Genomic DNA, 20511 nt, shown 5'->3' on the forward strand with positions numbered 1-20511 from the left:
CTGGGTACTTTATCAAAGCTTTTGCTGTTTTAAAATTAATAAAATTGTTAATAAAGGTGTTTGCATTGTAATTTCTTAACATTGGGACTCGGGATCTTTAAAAATACCCCCCTCCCCCCAAAAAATCATACAAAAGGAAAAAAACTCTTTCCTTTGACTTTTTCTGTGTGGTAGGTTTCATCAGAAAATTTACCATCCCGAGGTCCCTGCTTAAATTTTCCTGGTTTCTAAAACAAACACTAGAATGTTTTCACTGTGTGAGATGTTTCAATTAGACCTAACTGAAGGTAAAAAAAATGCACTTGCAATTTACCCAAATTTCCACGTTTAAAGCAATTACTATAATAAAATTGACATCTAGTCTGTCTCTGTGATGCAAAGGAATACTTTGTCAGGAGGCTATTTTATTTCTTTTAAAAACACTGAAGGTGAAATAAAAAGTAACTGCAAAGGGGGGGAATAGAGGAAAAAATAAACAAATCCACCACCGCCCCCGCCGCCGCCACCGCTACCGCTACCACCACCACCACCAGAAAGCAAGGGAGAAAATTCGTGTTTGAAAAAATTGAACATTTCACGTCAGAACAACATAAGAAACAAACCAAGGAAAGCAAAGTAAAAAATGGAGCAGGGCTGGCGGACAGGCTAAGTCAGCGATCGCTAAAAGGAAGAAAACATCCTTGTTTTCCACGCGACCTGAAAACTGAAGGTCTAAGGGGGACAAAGGTCACCGCCTGCGTTTCTACATGCAAACATGCACACGTTTTTGTGCTTCCGCCAGCGTGTTCAGACCGCACGTAGTCATCGCCGGTTGCAACCTGACATTCTCCCACCCCGCCGCAGCGGCCGCCTGTCTCTTTGTCTACGGCTCCGAGAAGGCCGCGCGGTGTCCACCACCCGAGCGCGCAGAGGGGCCAAGAGCCGCGCGCCCGGAAACCTCCCGCGGGCGTCGCCGCGCGCGCAGAGGCGGGGGTCGCGCGCTCGCCGCTGCCGCGGAGGCCGGAGTTAACAGCCGGGTTAGGCAACGTGCTTTGGCCCGCGGTCCCTCCCAACTTGTAGCCGGGACCGCGCGCTGGCCAGCCCGCCTCGACCAGCGAGTACGACATTTTTTTTGGCGGGGGCGCGGGGGTAGGGAGAGAATGAGGAGGTTTAGAAACAGCTTTGGTTTACCGCGCCTCTTATTTAGGCAAAATTTCCGGCCCTTTTTGCCTCATTCACCAGCGCAAAACGGCTACCGCCTCACTCGAAAACCCGACGCAGTGAAAAGCGCTTGGTCCTCCATGTGACACCTCCTCGACAAGGGAAGGGGGAAATTCGTATGGCTTTCCCGCGAGCCTCTTTTGGTGGGAGGAGGGAACGGGTCCGATGCGGCAGAGCCCACCAAGCCGGGACTCTTGTCTCCTGAGGGAGCGTGAGAGGCGGGAGCGCCCGTGGGCCCGGGTCGCCGGAGTGGCCCGGCTGGGCGAGCGAAAGCGCCATGGCGGATCCAGGGGACGAACCAGAGGTCGCGGGCGGGGTGGGGGGAGCTAGCCGGGATGGGGGAGGTGGAGGGCGGTGATCCACCTGGGCGACGTGGCAGCCATTCCTTACTCCGCGAGACCCCTCCCCATTCGGCCGCCCACCCGCCCGCCCTCTCGCGGTCGTCAGCTGAGAAGCTGCTTTTCTACAGCTGGACTGAGAGCGGCAGTGTCTCCTCGCTGGGCGCTCGTCGCGCGACTCCCTCCCCCCAATCCCGCGACCGCTGGTGTTCGAGGGGCCGAGCGCCGCTCGAGAGAGCGCAGTGGCGGCGGGAAAGGGTTGCACACCGACCCGCGGCTCGGAGTTGCGCACTGGACGCCACAGCCCCGGTGTCGACGCCAAGAGCAGGTAAAGGCGGCGAGTGGGAAGCAGGACGGCGGGTTCGGGGTGAGGGTCTTGGAGGGAAGGGATCCCAGGGCGCGGAGCCGAAACCCAAAGCCTATGCAGTGGCGGGCTGCGCTGCCACTGAAATCGAAAATCCCAAACGGGGGCTAAGGGGCCCGGCGGGCCCGGCACCGGCCTCCAGCCCGGCCCGTGCCGCCTGGACGGAGGGGAAGTGAGGCGTCGGCGAGAGGAGGGCCCTGGCGCGCAGCCCGAGGCCGGGCGGGGGCCGCAGCCGCTTCCTCGGCCTCCCAGTGCCTGGCGGGCTTCCGGGTCCCAGACACACCCCTCTTGCCCCTTGGGGCTTTTTTTCCCGATGGGTTCCGGCTGGGGCTTGACCTCGCGCGGGTCGGAGCGTCTTCGGTTTTTCCCTGGCAGAGTCTTTTTGGAACTTTGGCCCACCCTTCCGAGCACGTACTCCTAGCAAAGCCGTTTATTTACTCCTTCAAATCCAAACAGCCGCTTATTCCAGACACGTTCTGATTTTGGATATTGCGGGGAGACATTTGTGCCTCTTCGACCCTGATCCCCATCTTCCTCCCCCATCGCAACTTAGGTCCTCGCTGGAACCCTTCTTGAACCCTGCTGTCATCTGGACCCTCTCCAAAATGTCCTTTTGGAAATCCATTTTCCATGGAGTGAGTCATCTGAGCGGAAGCAGTTTATTCCTTATGCTTTTTTTGATTAAAACAGTCCCCCGCCCCACCCCCGAAAGAGTAATTTTTTAAAAAGTGTAGATGCCAGGTCTAGCTCAGTGTTGTCTTTAAAGAATTTTCCTTTCGGCAACAGTCTTTAAAACTGGGATTTGATATTCGTGGCACCGATAGATTTGTTCATATTCTCTCCATGCAGCGGTTGTAATGTCTCCATAGCACAATTCTGACTTAAAGGCAGGATTGGCTGGTTTTCCTACTCCACATCTTTAAGCCAATCAAGAAGCGAGTCTGGCCTGGAGACTGGTTAACTCAGAGAAGGTGGAGGTTGGTTGAGTTCAGAGAAGATAATCCTAGACATCAACCTGGTCTCTCACAGAATATTGATTTGCAACTGCTCTCTTCCCCCACTTTTTTTTTAATGTTATTTTTTCATCCCAGCATCAGTCTTTTCGTTCTCGTTTTTATTTCATTGTTTTTCTCTCAAACACCAAGTTCTCTTTTGTAACTCGTTTTAACTCCTATCCTTCAGTTTTCAGTGAAAGAATCCTTACATGCTTGAAATGTAAACATCATGTGTTTTGTGTTTTGATAATCAGCTTTGTTTAATTTCCTTTTTTGATCAGAAATTAAATCAATTTTTAGTTCTTATGCCAGGGCCTTTATTATTTAAGTGGTTGTGCTCGGATGGGGGGCTGCAATGGTGGAGATGGTGTGAAGAATAGGAAAGTAATGGCTGCTTTTCTACAAGGAGGCTGCACTTTAGTTCATGAAAAAAGACTAAGGCATAAAACAAACTCCAGTACGAATCAGCATATAGTATTTGTGAATGTCAATTTGTGTACCTGTTGACTTTAGTTGTTTTGAGGAAAAAAGTAAACAGGATGAGAGTACTGGACTTTGTAGAAAAAGTGGATTTATGATAATTTTTTTTTTATTAAAGTAGGTATAGTATCTTGTACATAATGGAGGCTAAATATTTTTTTAGTGTAGGTGCATTTTTTAACAGGATTTTTCTTGTTTTAAAACCTGTTTTCATGATTATTATGGTTTTGCATGTCTTTTGATAAGCAAAGCAGTAACCATTTAATAGTTAATGTGAATTTTTAAAAATAGTTACCATCTTTGCTTTCCTTTCCTTCAGCTTTTTATCTGCAAACTTAGTGTCTTGGGAAGAATCTTTGTGAGCTCAAGCATCGAATCTTAACAGATCATTGTTAAATGCCTTTAGAAGTAGTTTATGTTAGGAATTAAAGAGATTGAACTTTTTACTTTTATTTTGTAGTTATTTGATCTTCCTCCCTCCCTTTAATCTCCATCCCCCACTTCCACCCCTGACCTATGGATGTTGCGGTTTCTCCTGAAGAGCTGGATCTCTGAAGACGGGGCATCTCCTTCTACACCCTTGCAGTGTGCACCCGGGGCCTGGCGCACCTGGACCATGTGGCTCCACCTGGGGTGTGAACCCAGGACCTTCTGCGTGTAAAAGCAGATGTGCTAACCACTACACTATGTAGCCACCCATTATTTGATCTTTAATTGAAATATTTTCCTTGGTAGTTCTTAACTAGCTGGGCATTCCACTGCATTACTATCGATGTCATGTATGATGTCATAAGGGTGGCAGCCATCGACATTGTAGCCCATAGACTGGGCAGTCTCTAAGATCTCTTTAATGGTTCCAGAGAGTTCTCTTGCTAAAGATCGGTGCTGCATCTGTTTGGCAGTGTTGACAGTCTCATCAAAACTGATATTTCCACTGTGCTTAATGTTTTTTGTTTCTTTCTATTTCGGCAGTTCTTTGAGGGCTTTGATGATCAAGGCAGGGGCAGAAGGTACTACCTCAATCTGGGCCTGTCTGTTTTGAATGGTTGGTTTCACTGTAATCCTCAGAACCTTCCGATCACCAGTTGCTCTGGCAATGTCATCACCATCGTTTTTTGGAGACAGGACCAGGGGGCTGATCTTGGGGGCAGGGCAGATGTAGGCTGACTCCCCCACTGGTGTACCTCAGGTGGGGTCAAACTTCAGTGGTGTGGTGGAGGCAGCTAATGTTGGATGAACTTGGATTCCGGACGACCGAAGAAAGTTGCACCTTGGCCTCCTGCCAGCCAAAAACCGAAAAAAAAAGAAAAAAAATTTGCCATGTGAGGCAGTAAGCCAGATGTCATTAACATCCTTATCGCCCTCATTCTCATAGTAATAAAATGTCTACCTTTTATATATCTGTACAGTAGTCCCCCTTATCTGAAGCTTCAGTTTCTCTGGTTTCAGTTACCCATGGTCAACTATGGTCCAAAAATATTAAATGGATAATTCTAGAAATAAACAATTTATAAGTTTTAAATTGCATACCTTTCTGAATACCTCACTTCATCTCATCATGTAGGCATTGTATCATCTCACATCACAAGAAAAACGAGTACAATAAGATATTCACGTATCTTTTATCACAGTATATTGTTATAATTCTGTATTATTAATCTGAGCTTAATTTATAAATTAAACTTTGTCATAGGTATGTACATATAGGAAAAGCACATGCTATATATAGGGTTTGGTACTATTTGCAGTGTCAGGCATCCATTGGGGGTTTTGGAATGTATTCCCTTCAGAATAAGGGGGGACTACTGTATTGGTTTGTCACCTGCTTAGTATTTCATTTTCCTTATATAAAGTCATATACAGATTTTAACATTATTCTGAATTTTAATTTATTGAATTTACTTTTAAGTACCTTCCTAGCCACTGTTCTAAAGTCTTTAATGTATGCCTAGATGGAAGGTTGGCAGGCTGTTGGGAGAACCTCAGCATTGATTAGATTTCTGGATTTCTAGATTGAGGTTAATCAATTTGTGCTATTCAGAGTCACATAACTTCAGAAATTAAAAGAGCATTTTATTAATTTCCATGAGGAATAAACTGGCTAAGCTAGGTAAGTTTTTGTGACTGTTAGTGGTATTACTGGATCAAAGAACAAACACGTGGCACTTGCCTGAGCACTAGCTCTGGGTATGTGAATTTCACTAAACTTTACTAGACTGATGGTGGGCACTATTTTTCTAAATTTGGATTGTCTGTTCATATCCTTTGATTATCTGTTGGCTCTAACTTTTTCTTAAAGCTTTGCGCAAGACCTAAACATATGGTTATGGTTTCTTCTTGAAAGTATTTTTCTCTAGTTTGCTGTTTTAGTTTTTGGTTACTTTTAATTGTCAGAAGTTTAAAATGTTCATATGTGAATCTATCATTCTTTTCCTTTATCATTGCTTCATATATCCAAATTAAGAAATTTCATTGTTCTATAGATGTGATAATCAGTTTTTTCTAATATTTTAAAAACTAACTCTGTAATCAGAATTTATTTTAGTATAAAGTGTGATGCCACCTTAACTGTTTTACGAATGTTTTCATTTTAACACTATTAATAAATTCTCTTACTTTCTTGCTTTAAGAAAGCCTAGCTTGTTACATACAAATATTGAGATATAGTTGGCACTCTTTTTGGACTCTTGACATTTCATAATCTTCCATCTTTTATTGGCTTTTTTTAGCGGTACCACTTAATTTTACTGTTACTTTCATAAGACGCTCAAAAAGTAGGTTGAATTTCCCGGGTTTTTTTTGTTTGTTTGTTTAACAATTTTATATGTTCTTTCTTCATTAATTTAAGAATTAGTTTGCGAGACTGACACGAATAATATTTAAATTTTCTGTCTGAAGCAGGGCATCTGCCCTTGAATTTATTGTTTCTTTTGTCAGGAGTATTTTCACTGTTCTCCCTGTTTTCCTCCCCCTGTCTGCTAATCTATTTCAAGATTTAGGTGATATTTATTAGTCTTCCTTTCCCTAGCAGAAATATCACTCTTTGTATTATTTCTAAACCTTTGATGTATTTCCATTATGCACTTATTGTTTATTGTGAGAAAGGGAAGAATTCCCCATTTCTTCCTGTGGTTCTTTTGGCTGCTTGAATGATCGAATAGACACGAGAGAGATTGACAAGAGAAAATAAAATTTAATTTCATGAGCAGGGGAACTCCACATACATGAGAGAGTTATACATGAGAGATTCAAAGATAAAAAGAGAAAATGAGGTATATATGACATTCTGAGTTAAGGATGAGAGAAGGCACCTTGGAGTTTCAGAGTATTATTGCAAGATGATAAGAACAAACGTTCAGTAATTAGTAGTTTGCCCTGCCATATAGATAGGTCAGAAGAGGTTATTTTTGATAACCTCTTATCATGGGCAAGTCCCCTACTTCAAATTCTTAGTAGTTAAAGGATGGGGGACAGAAGTTTCTCTTGAGCCTGCAGTGTCTCAGTTGCCTTTAGCTCAAAATAATTCACAATACTGCATGAGCACATTTTGAGGTGGCTCTTTATGAACCCTTAGACTATATTGAGCTACCTCCTTCCTCTAGTAACTGTGAGCTTCACTGAATCTTAACTCATTTTTTTCCCTTTGCTCTACACTGGTCCCAACACTAGGTATGTAGGTATTAAATAAATATTGGTGTGAATAAAGGAGATTCTACTTTTAAATATATTTTTGTCTATAGGCTGTTAATTCTCTAATCTCCAACCAAAAGCCATTTCCTATAGGTGGACATAAATCATTTATGTTCATGACATGTCCATTTGTATGCTCCCACACACACCTCAAACTCAGCATATCTGAAACTAGTTATCAACTTTCCCTCTCCCATCCTTAAACTAAAAATCTGAAACAAACTACCTGTTTTCTGTCATCTTTCTGTGGGAAGATTAAATGAGATACTGCACGTGTGGTAAGAATTCGGTGAATAGTAGACACTGCTAATAACTTAGCAGAAACATTTCCTTTCACATTCTGATTGATCATTGAGCCCTGTTGGATTTTTTCTCCTTCACATCTCTGGAATCTCTGCCTTTTCTTCATCCCCAAGACAACCATTCTACTCCACGGTTAGCATCATCTCTCACCTGAATGGCTGCAGTAGCCTCCTAAGCATTTATCCTCCTTCCAGTCTTGGATTGGACATCCATTTTTCCCATTGTAGCCAGAGTAACACATTTGAGCATGTAACTCCCCTGCCAAAAACCTTTTTTTGTGGCTTTCAGTTGCCTTCAGGAAATGTCTGAACTTTACTTGGCTTTCAGGATTTTCATGGAATGGCTTCTATTTACCTCTTCAGCTTCATCCTTTGTCACTTTCCCTTCACCTCAGTGCACTAGTCATATTCACTTACTTGCATTTCTTCCTTAAGATGCCAAGTTAGTTAAATCTAGGCCTCAGTACAGAAGCTTCACTATATCTGAAATGTGTTTCTTGTTACTCTCCTTTTGGTTTTGTTAACTCATACTTGTTCTTCAGGTCTCAGTTTAGGTTATACCTCTGTGGGGAAGCCCTCTTTGATTCCTCAATGGTTGGTTACTCATGCCTTCCAGATATTTCCCTACATTCTCTTACGTTGTAGTTGCTTGCTTATTTATCATCTTACCATGTACATGTTAAGGTGAAATAAGATAAATTGGCTATCTTAAAAAAATGATGTGATTTGCAGTTATATTAAAAAGGGAATTAAATAGTAAGTTTGGGGTTTACCTAGTAGGAAAAGGAAAGAGACATTATATCTGATCGATGAAAGTTTTAAAAATCAGGAAAGGCATACTGGGTACACCCTTTTACAGCTTAATTAAATATATCTTTTGACATATAATTTTCGTCTATTCACATTCTCTATTAGGACTTGTCAGATTGCAAGTAACAGAGATATAGTTTGAAATAGCATATGGAGGGGAAAGTTACTGTTTAAATAACCATATAACAGAAATCACATGGGTAGATATGGCCATAAGGAGTTAAGGTGGAAACTTGCCCAGAGTTTCCTTCCTATACTTAGTCTGTGCTTACTGGAATCATTTCTCCTACTGTAGATGTCCTTTACGTGGCGGGACCTGGTTCCTGGCAGCACAGGCTTACCTACTTAGAGCCTCATGTCAGAGGCTCTAGAAAGATCTGGTCAGATGCCCATCCCTTAATCAATTCCTGCAGCTGAGAGGATGAGGTATTATGTTTAGTTCAGCCTAGGACATGTGATATGCTCACGTATAAGGCCAGGGATCTGTTAGCAGAAAACAGACCCCTAGTGGGATAGAGAAGGAGAAGGAGAAGGACTTGTGGGCAGACATAAAGAATATTTATTATAATTCTTAATCACCCTTCTGATTATAAAATTATTTTCCTAGGTACTTTATTTATGAGAAAGAGATATATATGCTCAGTATATCTCGACCTGAAAATTCCATGTACTGAAGTGGTAAGTCCAGTATTTTAAAGAACTAAATTGGCTTTCGGTTTGTGCTGGCATATAACAAGTAGTTATTGAGCTCTTGTTTGTTAAACAAGACACATCTACAAGATGTTTATACTTATAGGCTAGTAGTCTAAACAAATAAATACAAAGGTGCTAAGATAGAGATATATCTAGGGTACATTGGGAGCTGTGTCTAAGTCAGACTTTGAAATAACGGAAAATTTTTATGAAAGAAAGTTAATTGAGCCAAGGAATATGGGTTGGGTAGGGTGGAGTAGAAGAACTTTGGGTAGAACATGTGTCAGGCACAGAGAGGTGAAATGACTTAATTTGTGTGGGAAACAAATAATTAGATAAAGGAGGAGTAGAGAGTACCCAAGGGAAAGTATAGGAAGAGGAGACTAGAGTTAGGTAAGGGGCCAGATTATAGAAGTTCTTGAATGCTTTACTAAGGAATTGGAACTTGATCTTGAAAGCTGTAGAGTCTTTTAAGGATTTTAAGCTGGACCTCTCAGGCTTGAAGTGCCTATGTAGTATCCAAGCATATATGTTTGTTTGGGAGTTAACTGTATTGGAGTTTGGGAGAGAATTCTTGGCTGGAGTCACAGAGATATTGAAGCCATGGGTTTGGATAGACCTAGAAAAAGATGGTGGAACAGAAGATTGGGCACAGAACTAGGGGAGCAATGACATTATTGAAAGAATAAGGAGAAGAAAAGGAATCAATAAAGGAGACTAGGAAGGGGCAGCCAGATAAAAACTAGTAGATGAAGGGGGCAGATTGCATTGGGTTAAGAAGTCAGCAGAAAGTGGGAAGATGAAAAAGCAATGTAAACTGCTTAAATTTAAGAAACTAAAACTATAGGAAATACTAGGAATTTGGTTAGTCTGAATTAAAAATTCCTCCAGTCATTATTAATTATGGGTGCATTGAGAAAATAAAATTTCTGAACAGTTTTTCTAGTGCAGGACTTTTCTATTAGAATTTTATTTGTTTGTTTGTTTATTTAAGAATTTTTAAAGATAGGAAAGAAATAGGTTAGAAGCTTTTTGGTGGGTGGTGGTTGGTAGGAAAGGAGCATTTTAGTAGGTGATATGGTATACGTACTGTTAGTCATATTGGGGAGTACAGAGTACTTACTATAGTATTTTGCACATTGTTTCTTGAGCTATAAAGATGTAGTGAATCTGTTATATCAGGGGACCCAGAGTTGATAATTGATTGTATAGTTGTAATTACATTTTGTTCATTTCTCAGGATTTCTATCTATGATTTTATCTTCTGTTCTACTTCTGACTCCACTTCCTTTAAGTGAACATTTTACTTGCTAAACCACCTTCTCTTATTTTTTTTTTCTTTGTAGTTAAACCCTTTATAGTTTTTTAAATTGTGGCAAACATAAAATTTACCATATTAATCATTTTTAAGTGAACAGTACATTAGTGTTAACTGTATGTACATTGTTAATACAACAAATCCGTAGAACTTCTACATCTTGTAAAACCGAAACTGTAGACCCATTGAACAACTCCTCTTTCTCTCTCCCTTCTAGTTCCTGGCAACCATCACTCTGCTGTCTGCTTCTAAGAGTGTGACTCCTTTAACTTCTCATATAAGTGGAATCATACAGTATTTGTCTTTATGTGACTGGTTTATTTCGCTTAGCATAATGTTCTCATGGTTCATCTGTGTTGTAGCATATGACAAGAATTCCTTATTTTTTAAGGCAGTATAATATTCCCATGTGTGTGTGGAGGGGTAGGAGGAGGGGGAGGGGAAGGGAAAGAGAACACACCACATTTTTATTCATTCTTCTGATGAACATGGACATTTTGGTTGCTTCCACCTCTTGGATATTGTGAATAATGTTGCAACGAATATGGGTGGGCAAATAAATACCTTGAGATCCTATTTTAAATTCTTTTGGCTCTATGCCCAAAAGTGAGATTACTGGATCATATTCTATTTTTAATTTTTTGAGGAACCTTCATACTGTTTTCCATAGCGGTTACACCATTTTACATTCCTACCAGTAGTGCACAAGTGTTCTAGTTCCTGCGCATCCTCACCAGCACTTTGTTTTTTTGACAGTGGCCATTCTAAAGGGTGAGAGGTGATATCTCATGATTTTGCTCTGCGTTTCCCTGCTAATTAGTGATGTTGAGCATCTTTTCATATGCTTGTTGGCCATTTGTATATTGTCTTTGGAGAAAAAGCTATTCATATTCTTTGCCCATTAAAAAAATGAAATATTTGTTTTTTGTTGTTGAGTTGTAGTTCTTTGTATGTTCTGGATATTAGCCTCTTATCAGATACGATTTGCAAATATTTTCTCCCATTTTGTAGGTTGCCTTTTCATTCTGTTGTTTCCTTTGTTGCACAGAAGTTATTAAGTTTGATTTAGTCCTATTTATTTTTGCTTTTTTTTCCCTGTGCTTTTGGTGCCGTAACTAAGAAATTACAGCCAAATCCAATATTGCGAAGTTTTCCCCTTGTTTTCTTTTAAGAGTTTTATAGTTTCAGGTCTTAAACCAATTTGAAGTTAATTTTTGTATGTGGTATAAAGTAAGGGTCCAACTTTACTTTTTGCATGTGGATATCCAGTTTCCCCAGCACCATTTGTTGAAAAGACTATTTTTATCCCATTGTTTAGCCTTGGCACCCTTGTTGAAGATTATTTGATCATATGTGTGAGGGTTTATTTCTGGGCTCTATACTATATATTCCATTGGTCTTATGTTTGTCATTATGCTAGTAATACACTGTTTTGATTACTGTAGCTTTATAATATGTTTTGAAATCAGGACGTGTGAAGCCTTCAGTTTTGTTTTTCTTTCTCAAGGTTGTTTTTGGCTATTTGGGGTCCTCTCAGTTTTTATCCTTTAAGATTTTTCCTTTCATTTTCTTCATTTTACTTAAAGCAAGTATGATTGATTTTTTTTTTCTTCTCAGAACACATGTGGATAGATAACCAAATATAACCTTCAAAATATGGAATGTGCCCTGTTTTATGAAAACCTGGCATATTTGGATTCGAAATGTCAAATTAAGGATTGGAATTTAAAAAGATTTTTAACTTTGTAGAAGTAAACAAACCAGTTTATTTGAAGCATGGTACATTTAAAAAACTTTTATTAGCAAAATACTTAGACATATAGAAAAGTAGAGTAGTACATTGAACTCATGTATACCCACCTCCTAGATACAATAATTATTAATAATTTTGCTTAATTTGCTTTAAATGTATATATGTATATAATTTTTCTGTAATATCTAAAAGTAAGTTAATGACAAATATGATTTTTTGGTTTTTTTCTATTTGAGTATTACACATTTGTGTTATAAATGCATATATTTTAGAACAATAAATTTCATTGAAGGCTTTAGCTTGAAATTTGCTCTTTAAAAAAAATTGTAAGAAAACATATTATCTTGAACCTGTATCTCCCAGAGAAAGGTAGTCTCCTGTGTAACTACAAAACTATTATTCCTCTCAAAATTATGAATAATTTCCTAATATAGAATATTCATACCATATACAGATTTCTCCAGTTCTTTCAAAACTCTTTTATTGCTGTTTTTTGTGTTTTTTTTTTAAATTAAACACTAAATTCCAATCAAGAGCTACCCCATTGCATTTAGTTATCTCTTAAGTCTCTTTTATTATAGAACTGTCTCTCTTACCTATCCCTTTACCACTTTCCTTCCTCTCCCTCATGATATATGTTTGTTAGCTCTTTTGAGAATGTTTGACATTTTATATTGCTGATCATTTTCTCATGGTGTCGTGTAACTTTTTCCTCAATCTCCTATATTTCCTATAAACTAGGAATTAGAGCTTGAGGTGTTTCAGATTCAAGTTAAACATTTTTGGAAGAGTACTTCAGTTAGTAATGATGTGTATTTATATTGTTTCACATTAAGAGGCATATAACCATTTTGACACTGATCACCAGGATAAGTTTGTGGTGACAATCATATCATTTTATTGTAAAGTTATGTTTTCCTTCTTTTGCATTTTACAAGTAATCTGTGACATGGTATTTTGGTACCAGGTAAATCTGGTACCTTTCACCTCATGACTTTATTTTAAAAGTTTTTTAATTTTTAAAAATTTTCAGTCTTGAAGAGGCCTCTTCTGTGTGTCTCCAGTTGTGGGACTTCTGTTCAGCTGGACTTCAAGCAGCTCCCAGTGATGGCTGATGTATAGTTTAGTTGTAGTTTCAATGTGGTTGTGAGAGGAGGCAAGCATAGCAGTTACTCCACCATCTTGCCCAGAAGCCTCATCTAATGACTTTAGAATTCATTGATGACTATTGGTGATTCTTGATCAACTCTTTAGTTAAGGGTTATAAAACAGTAATTAGTTTGGATTTTATTGTTTCTTTTACATTCCTTTTACATAGTCTTCTTCTATAAAGAGGTTTTACTCATTAACTAGGGCTATTTTGTTACCTTGAAATAATGTCTACTTAAAAGGCAGAATAAAGCCTTATAATTTCCTTTTAAATAACCATTACCAGAGTGTAATAATCACCTCTAATGATGGCAAATGAGGTTGGTCTTGTTTACTTGTGTGGCTTTCTCTTTGAAATACCATATGTAATTATTTTATAAATATCATATATATTTGGACTTTGGTTCATTTAAGATTATAGTTTGATATAAACCCTTTATATATTATATATAACATATATATATTTTTTATAGTAAGAAGACAGTATGTTGGATAATAGGAAGAGCTGTATCGTTTGCACATATCAGCTGTGGTCTTAATGAGCACATTGATAATATCCAGACAGTAAGTTTTATTAGTCATAGAGAATGAATATTTTAGACACAGGTTTTCAAGCTTTTATTTACATAATTGAATGATTAAAATATCTCTCATGAGAAGGAAAATATAATTACAGATTTTGTTACTAGAATTTCTCAAAGAGCTTATGGTTGTATTAAACATGTTTGACCCAAGAAGTCTAAAGAACAATATTGTGGTCCTGGTTTCCCTATTTAATGCATGTTTTAGTTTCTCTGCTGCTAAAATGTCCCTTCTTGCTCCTTCATATTTTATACATTGTTAGCCATCCACAAATATTATTTATGCACCTGTTATGTGTGGGACTCTAACTAAGTGCCAGATTGGAGTACATGTCATAATCCATGTCCTCAAGGAATATGGCTAATTGGGCAAATAAGCTCATACAGATGAATATGTCAGTAAAACCAACGATGTGAGGCTCTAAAATAACTAAGCAAGACTAATACTGGCAGTAAGTAATGAAGGATTATAGAAAGTGTTGAATAATAATAGAGAAATACTCCTTCCTGCCTTTGTTTGGCCAAAGCTGCATATTGTTTATCAACTGGCTTTATTGCTTAAAAATATGTCTCAGAGATCTTTCTGATTTTTATATACATCTGTTTTCTACATTTTACCTTAAACTTTTAATAGCTCCATTGTATTCCAGAGGGTGATTTTGCTATAATTTATTTAATCATGCTTTTATCTAAAATATTTTGGATGTCTTCAGTTATCTATTACAATAGTACTTAGGTGTATATCAGATTATTGATGACCTTAATTTGGTTCTGTTTTCTATAAATACTGTCTTTTTTAGTGACATCCCCTTTGTACCTTGATGAGGTTTAGTATCTACCTTACCCTTATCATAGCAGTACACTTAAAAAATCATCTTGTAAATAACTTAATTTGCAGTAGAGATTGATTGTTTTGTTTCTTGGTAGCATTTGTTTCTGAGGGAGATGTTTTTTGTTCTTGTCTGGGATCATGCCGTGTTTGGGTCTTATAACTTTCCTATGTATTCCTTATAAAGAGATTTTTTTTGTTTTTGTTTCTTTTTTGATGGTTTTAAAGAGCTAAAGTATTAATATATTTTATTGTTAGAATCAATTTTCTTAGACCTATTTTTAGATGGATGATATTGAGTATTTTCTTGATTGTTATAGAAATTTATTTTCTGGATTTTTTCCATAAAGGTAAGTTATTTAAAATTACTAGTCATTCATATAATATATTCTTAAAATGCTATAGGAAATTCTTTTAGTGTTGTGTTGATGATGTAGCTTTTAGTAGAAAGGTCTTTTTTGAAGTCGTATTTATTGGTATATCTACTTTAATGGCAGTACTGACCATTGCAATACCACCATTAGAGTTTCTGTTCACTCTGCTATTATTTATATTTATAGATTTTATGTTCACCCTGAGTTTTTAACAAAAAATTTTATGGTGACATTGGTTAACGAAATCCAATAAGTTCCAGTTGTACACTTTACAACAGTAAGGCATATATATGTTTACACTGTGTGTTCATCTCCCTTAGTTAGATTTCTGTCACCACATATTTGACTCCCGTTACTCCGTCTACCTTCCCCCTTCCCCCCTGCTCTGGTAACCCTGAATTTTTTAATGGTTAAAAGAACATATATCCTTATCTATTAATAAAAACTTAATTATTTGTTTTTAGGTTCTTCATTTGAAGCAATCCTTTTACATTTTTCTATAATATATCAAACCTTACCATATCCTTATGTCCCATATCCTTTTAGAATACACTCTCTGTTTAGGTCAGGTATATATGTGTGTGAAGAAGCTACACAAGTTTGTTCAAACAAGTTTATTAATAAGGTTCCCCATGGAACAGGGAAGATACATAAGATCAGGTGATAAAAGTTAAACATAAACACTTAAGTCAATAAAAGAGATTGAAATAAACTGCATATACAAAGTAAAATTGGTAATTGGGAGGTAGTATCAGCAATGTATGTTTTTATACATAAGAGTTTCTTCACTTTACTATATAATTGGCTAGACATTCAAACTACCCAACATATAGTAGGTACAATGAAAAAGAGGGTGGAATGGATATGTAGTTTGTAAGCTGTAGGAAATATAGAGAGTTTAAGATTCAGCTTTTTTTAAAATTACATTTATTGGGGTAACATTGGTTAATAAAATTGCATAGGTTTCAAGTGTACAGTTCAATAATACATCATCTTTATATTGCATTGTATGTTCACCACCCAAAGTCAAATCTTCGTCACCATATATTTGATCCCCTTTACCTTTTCCTCTCCCCTATTACCCTCTGGTAACTGCTAAACTGTTGTCTGTATCTATAAGTTTTAGTTTGTCTTGTTCATTTGTTGATTTTAGTTTTAGATCCTACATACGAGTGAAATCATATGGTTCTCAACTTTTACTGTCTGACGTTTCGCTTAGCGTGATAATCTCAGGATCCATCCATGTTGTCACAGATGGCAGTATTTCATCTTTTCTTATGGCTGAGTAATACTCCATTGTATATATGTGTCATATCTTTATCCATTCACCTATCGAAGACCACTTTGGTTGTTTCTGTGTATTGGCCACCATGAATAATGCTACAATGAACATAGGGTTACATTATATCTTTATGGATTAATGTTTTCAAATTTTTTTTAGGTAGATACCCAGAAGAGATATTGCTGTGTCATATGGCAATTCTATTCTTAATTTTTTGAGGACCCTCCATACTTTTTTCCATAGTGGCTGTACCAGTTTACATTCTTGCTAGCAGTGTTCCTTTTTCCCCACAACCTCTTTAACACTTATTACTTGTCTTGTTGATAATAGCCATTCTAACAGGTGTGAAGTTGTATCTCATTATGGTTTTGATTTGCATTTCCCTAAGAGCTAATGAAGTTGAACATCTTTTCATATGTCTGTTGGCCGTTTGTATGTCTTAGAAGAAATGTCTGTTCATGTCCTCTGCCCATTTTTTAATTGGATTTTTTTGTTATTATTGAGTCACATGAGTTCTTTGTGTATTTTGGACATTAGCCCTTTATCAGAGGTGGTGTTTGCAAATATCTTCTCCCATTCAGTTGGTTGCCTCTGTTTTGTTGATGGTTCCTTTTGCTGTGCAGCTTTTTAGTTTGATGCAATCTCATTCATTTATTTTTGCTTTAACTTCCCTTGCCTTTGAGGTCATGTTTTCTTCTATACAATTTATCGTTTCATGTTTTATAGTCAGGTCTTTGATCCATCTTGAGTTAATTTTGGCATATGGTGACAGATAGCAGTCTAGTTTCATTCTTTTGCATGTGGCTTTCCAGTTTTCCCAGCACCATTTATTAAAGATGTTTTCTCTATTGTATATTTTTGACTCCTTTGTTGAAAACTATCTGCTTGTATATATGTGTGTTTATTTATGAGTACTCAAGTCTATTCCATTGGTCTCTGTGTTTGCTTTTCAGCCAATACCATGCTGTTTTGATAATTTTTGTTCTGTAGTATAATTTGAATTTGGGGAGTGCAATACCTCTGGCCCTGTTGTTTTTTTTTTGTTTTTTTGTTTTTTTGTTTTTTTTTTTACAATTGCTTTGGCTATTTGGGGTCTTTTGTGATTCCATGCAAATCTGATAATTTTTTGTTCTATTTCTTTAAAAAATGCCATTGGAATTTTGATGGGGATTGCAGTAAATCTGTGTATTGCTTTGAGGAATATGGCCATTTTAACTATGTCGATTCTTCCAATCCACAAATATGGAATATCTTTCCTTTTCTTCGTGTCTTCTTCAGTTTCTTTTAATGTCTTCTAATTTTCAGTGTGTGGTCCTTCACATCCTTTTTTTATTCCTGAATACTTTATTCTTTTTGTTGTAAGTGCAAAAGAAATTTGTTTTCCATTTCTCTTTCTGAAACTTCATTGTTACCATATAGGAACATGGTGGATTTTGTACATTGGCTTTGTGTACTGCAGCTTTACTGTATTTGTTTATTGTTTCTAATAGTTTTTTGGTGGAATCTATAGGGTTTTCTATATAAAGAATAATGTCATCTGCAAAAAGTGACAGTTTAACTACTAATTTGGATGCCTTTTATTTCTTTTTCTGCCTGATTGCTCTAGCTAGGACTTCCAATACTGTATTGGATAAGAGTGGTGAGAGCAGGCATCCTTATCTAGTTTCTGATCTTTGAGGAAAAGCTTTCAATTTTTCATGATTAAGTATGATATTAGCTGAGGATTTGTCATATATGGCCCTTATTATGTTGAGGTACTTTACTTCTATACCTATTTTTTAAAGTATTTTAATAAAAAATGGATGCTGCATCTTGTCGAAGGCTTTTTCTGCATCTATTGATATAATCGTATGATTTTTATTTTTTAATTTGTTTATGTGGTGTATCACATTAATTGATTTGCATATGTCGAACCATCCCTGTGCCCCTGGGATGAAGCCCACTTGATCGTGATGCATAATCCTTTTAATATGTTGCTGTATTCGGTTCACTAGTATCTTATTTAGGATTTTTGTATCTGTGTTCATGTGAGATATTGGTCTGTTGTTTTCTTTTTTTGTGTTATCTTTACCAGGATTTAGTATCAGGGTGATATTGGCCTCATAAAAGGAGTTGGGAAGTATATTGCCTCCTCTTCGATTTTTTGGAAGAGTTTGAAGAGAATAGGTATTAAATCTTTGAATGTTTGTTAGAATTCACTGGTGAAGCCATCTGGTCCAGGACTTTTATAATTTTTGGTAGGTTTTTGATGATTGTTTCAATTTCCATACTGCTGATCGGTCTGTTTAGATTTTTCAGTTCTTCTTGATTCAGTCTAGGAAGCTTGTATTTTTCTAAGTACTGGTCCATTTCTTCTAGGTTATTAAATTTGGTGTTATATACTTATTCATAGTATACTTGTATGATCCTTTGTATTTCTGTGACATCAGTCGTAATTTCCCTTGTCTTATCCCTGATTATGTTTGTGCCTCTCCTCTTTTTTCTTTAGTGAGTCTAGCCAGGGGTTTGTCAATGTTATTAACCTTCTCAAAGAACCAGCTCTTTGTTGCATTTATTTCTTCTATTGTTTTTGGTGTTTTCAATTTCATTTATCCCTGCTCTAATTTTGATTATTTCTGTCCTGCTGACTTTAGGCTTCATTTGTTCTTCCTTTTCTAGTTTTTTAAGATGAAGCATTAGGTTGTTTATTTGGGCTCCTTCTTGTTTTTGGAGATAGGCATGTAATGATATGAACTTTCCTCTTATGACCGCTTTTGCTGTGTTCCAAAAGTTTTGATATGTTGTACTATAATTATCATTCATTTCTATGTATCTCTTGATCTCTCTTTTTATTTCTTCCCTCACCCAGTTATTCTTCAGTAGCATGTTGTTTAATCTCCATGTATTTCTGGTTCTTCCTGCTTTCATTTTGCAGTTGATCTCTAGTTTCAAAGCCTTATGATCAGAGAATATAGTTGGTATGATTTCAACCCTCTTATATTTGTTGAGGCTGTCTCTGTGTCCCAGTATGTGGTCGATTCTTGAGAATGTTCTATGTGCACTAGAGGAGAATGTATAAGCAGCTCTTTTGGGACGGAAGGCTCTGTAAATGTCAATTATGTCCAATTGGTCTAATGTATCATTTAAGGATGTTATTTCCTTATTGATTTTCTGTTCGGATGATCTGTCCATATCCGACAGTGGGGTATTTAGGTCACCCACTGCGATAGTGTTTTGGTCTGTTTCTCCCTTTAGTTCTGTTAGTAATTGCTTTACATATTTTGGGGCTCCATGATTGGGAGCATAGATATTAATAATTGTTATGTCTTCTTGGTGTATGATTCCCTTTATCATTATGAAGTGTCCCTCAGTATCTTTACCTTTTTTATTTTGAAGTCTATTTCGTCCACTGTTAGTACCGCTACTCCCACTTTTCTCTCAATGCCATTTGCTTGAAATACCATTTAACGCCGTTTCACTTTGAGTGTATGTTTGTTTTTGGAGCTGAGATGTGTCTCCTAATGGCAGCATATGGTTGAGTGTTGTTTTCTGATCCATTCTGCAATTCTCTGCCTTTTTTATTGGTGAGTTCAGTTCATTTACATTTAGGGTGATTATTGAATATGTGATCTTCTTATAGCTGTTTTATCTTTTGCATTCTGGTGGCTCGGTGTTTCCATTGCTTCCTTGTCCTTATGTTCTGTTTTCTTTATTTTGGTTGGCTTTTGTGGATTTTAACTCTGGTTCTTCTTGTTTTATGTTATATACTTTGGTTCTGAATCTTTGATGTGTGGTTACCATTATGTATATAAGGAATAGTTTTATATATACACACACACACACACACACACACACACACACACACACACACACACAGTCGCCCATTTCCTTACATGAATGCCTTATCTCCATTCCCTTTTGTGAATTTGTATCTTTGAATCTTCCTCCTTTTCAGTCATTGTTGTCTCATTTTGTCCCAGTGTATGCTGAGCGTTCATTACTGTCTTGCTATAGGAATTCTCTTATTTTATTTTATTATTTTATTTTATTTTATTATTTATTTTATTTTATTTATTTTATTTTATTTATTATTATGTATGTCTACAGCACCTGGTCTTCCTTGGTGGTCTCCCATCCAAGTGCTAACCAGGCCTGACCTTGCTTAGTTTCCAAGATCAGACATCGGGCTTGTTCAAGGTGGCATGGCCGTAGACCATGGACCGTAGCTCCTCTGGGGCACGAACCCAGGACCTTCTGCGTGTAAAGCAGACGTGCTAAATGCTACACTATGGAACCACGGTTGTCTCTTCTTATATTTTAAACTTATAATGCCCTATTCTTAGTAAGGGTTGCACTCCTCTGCTTCTATTTGCC

At 37.4% G+C, this 20511-nt stretch overlaps 1 protein-coding gene and 2 pseudogenes across 12 annotated transcripts in view; 1 reads left to right on the forward strand and 2 right to left on the reverse strand.

The window, feature by feature from the left end:
* Positions 1 to 1732: 1732 nt before the first annotated feature.
* N4BP2 (NEDD4 binding protein 2) overlaps positions 1733 to 20511 on the forward strand; it is a 106776-nt gene continuing 87997 nt past the window's right edge. For 8 of the 12 annotated variants that reach the window (XM_039845000.1, XM_039844999.1, XM_039845001.1 and 5 more), the window contains exon 1: positions 1738 to 1866. The gene's annotated coding sequence lies outside the window, so the exon portion shown is untranslated. Of the gene's footprint in view, positions 1867 to 20511 lie in introns of all 12 variants that reach the window. The other 4 variants (XM_039845003.1, XM_039845005.1, XM_039845009.1 and 1 more) reach the window with 2 other exon arrangements.
* On the reverse strand, positions 3990 to 7419 carry LOC120588107 (60S ribosomal protein L12-like; annotated as a pseudogene).
* Positions 20236 to 20351, reverse strand: LOC120588641 (uncharacterized; annotated as a pseudogene).

This window comes from Pteropus medius, unplaced genomic scaffold (genome assembly GCF_902729225.1).
Source record: "Pteropus medius unplaced genomic scaffold, Ma_sr-lr_union100, whole genome shotgun sequence".
NCBI classification, from domain to species: domain Eukaryota; kingdom Metazoa; phylum Chordata; class Mammalia; order Chiroptera; family Pteropodidae; genus Pteropus; species Pteropus medius.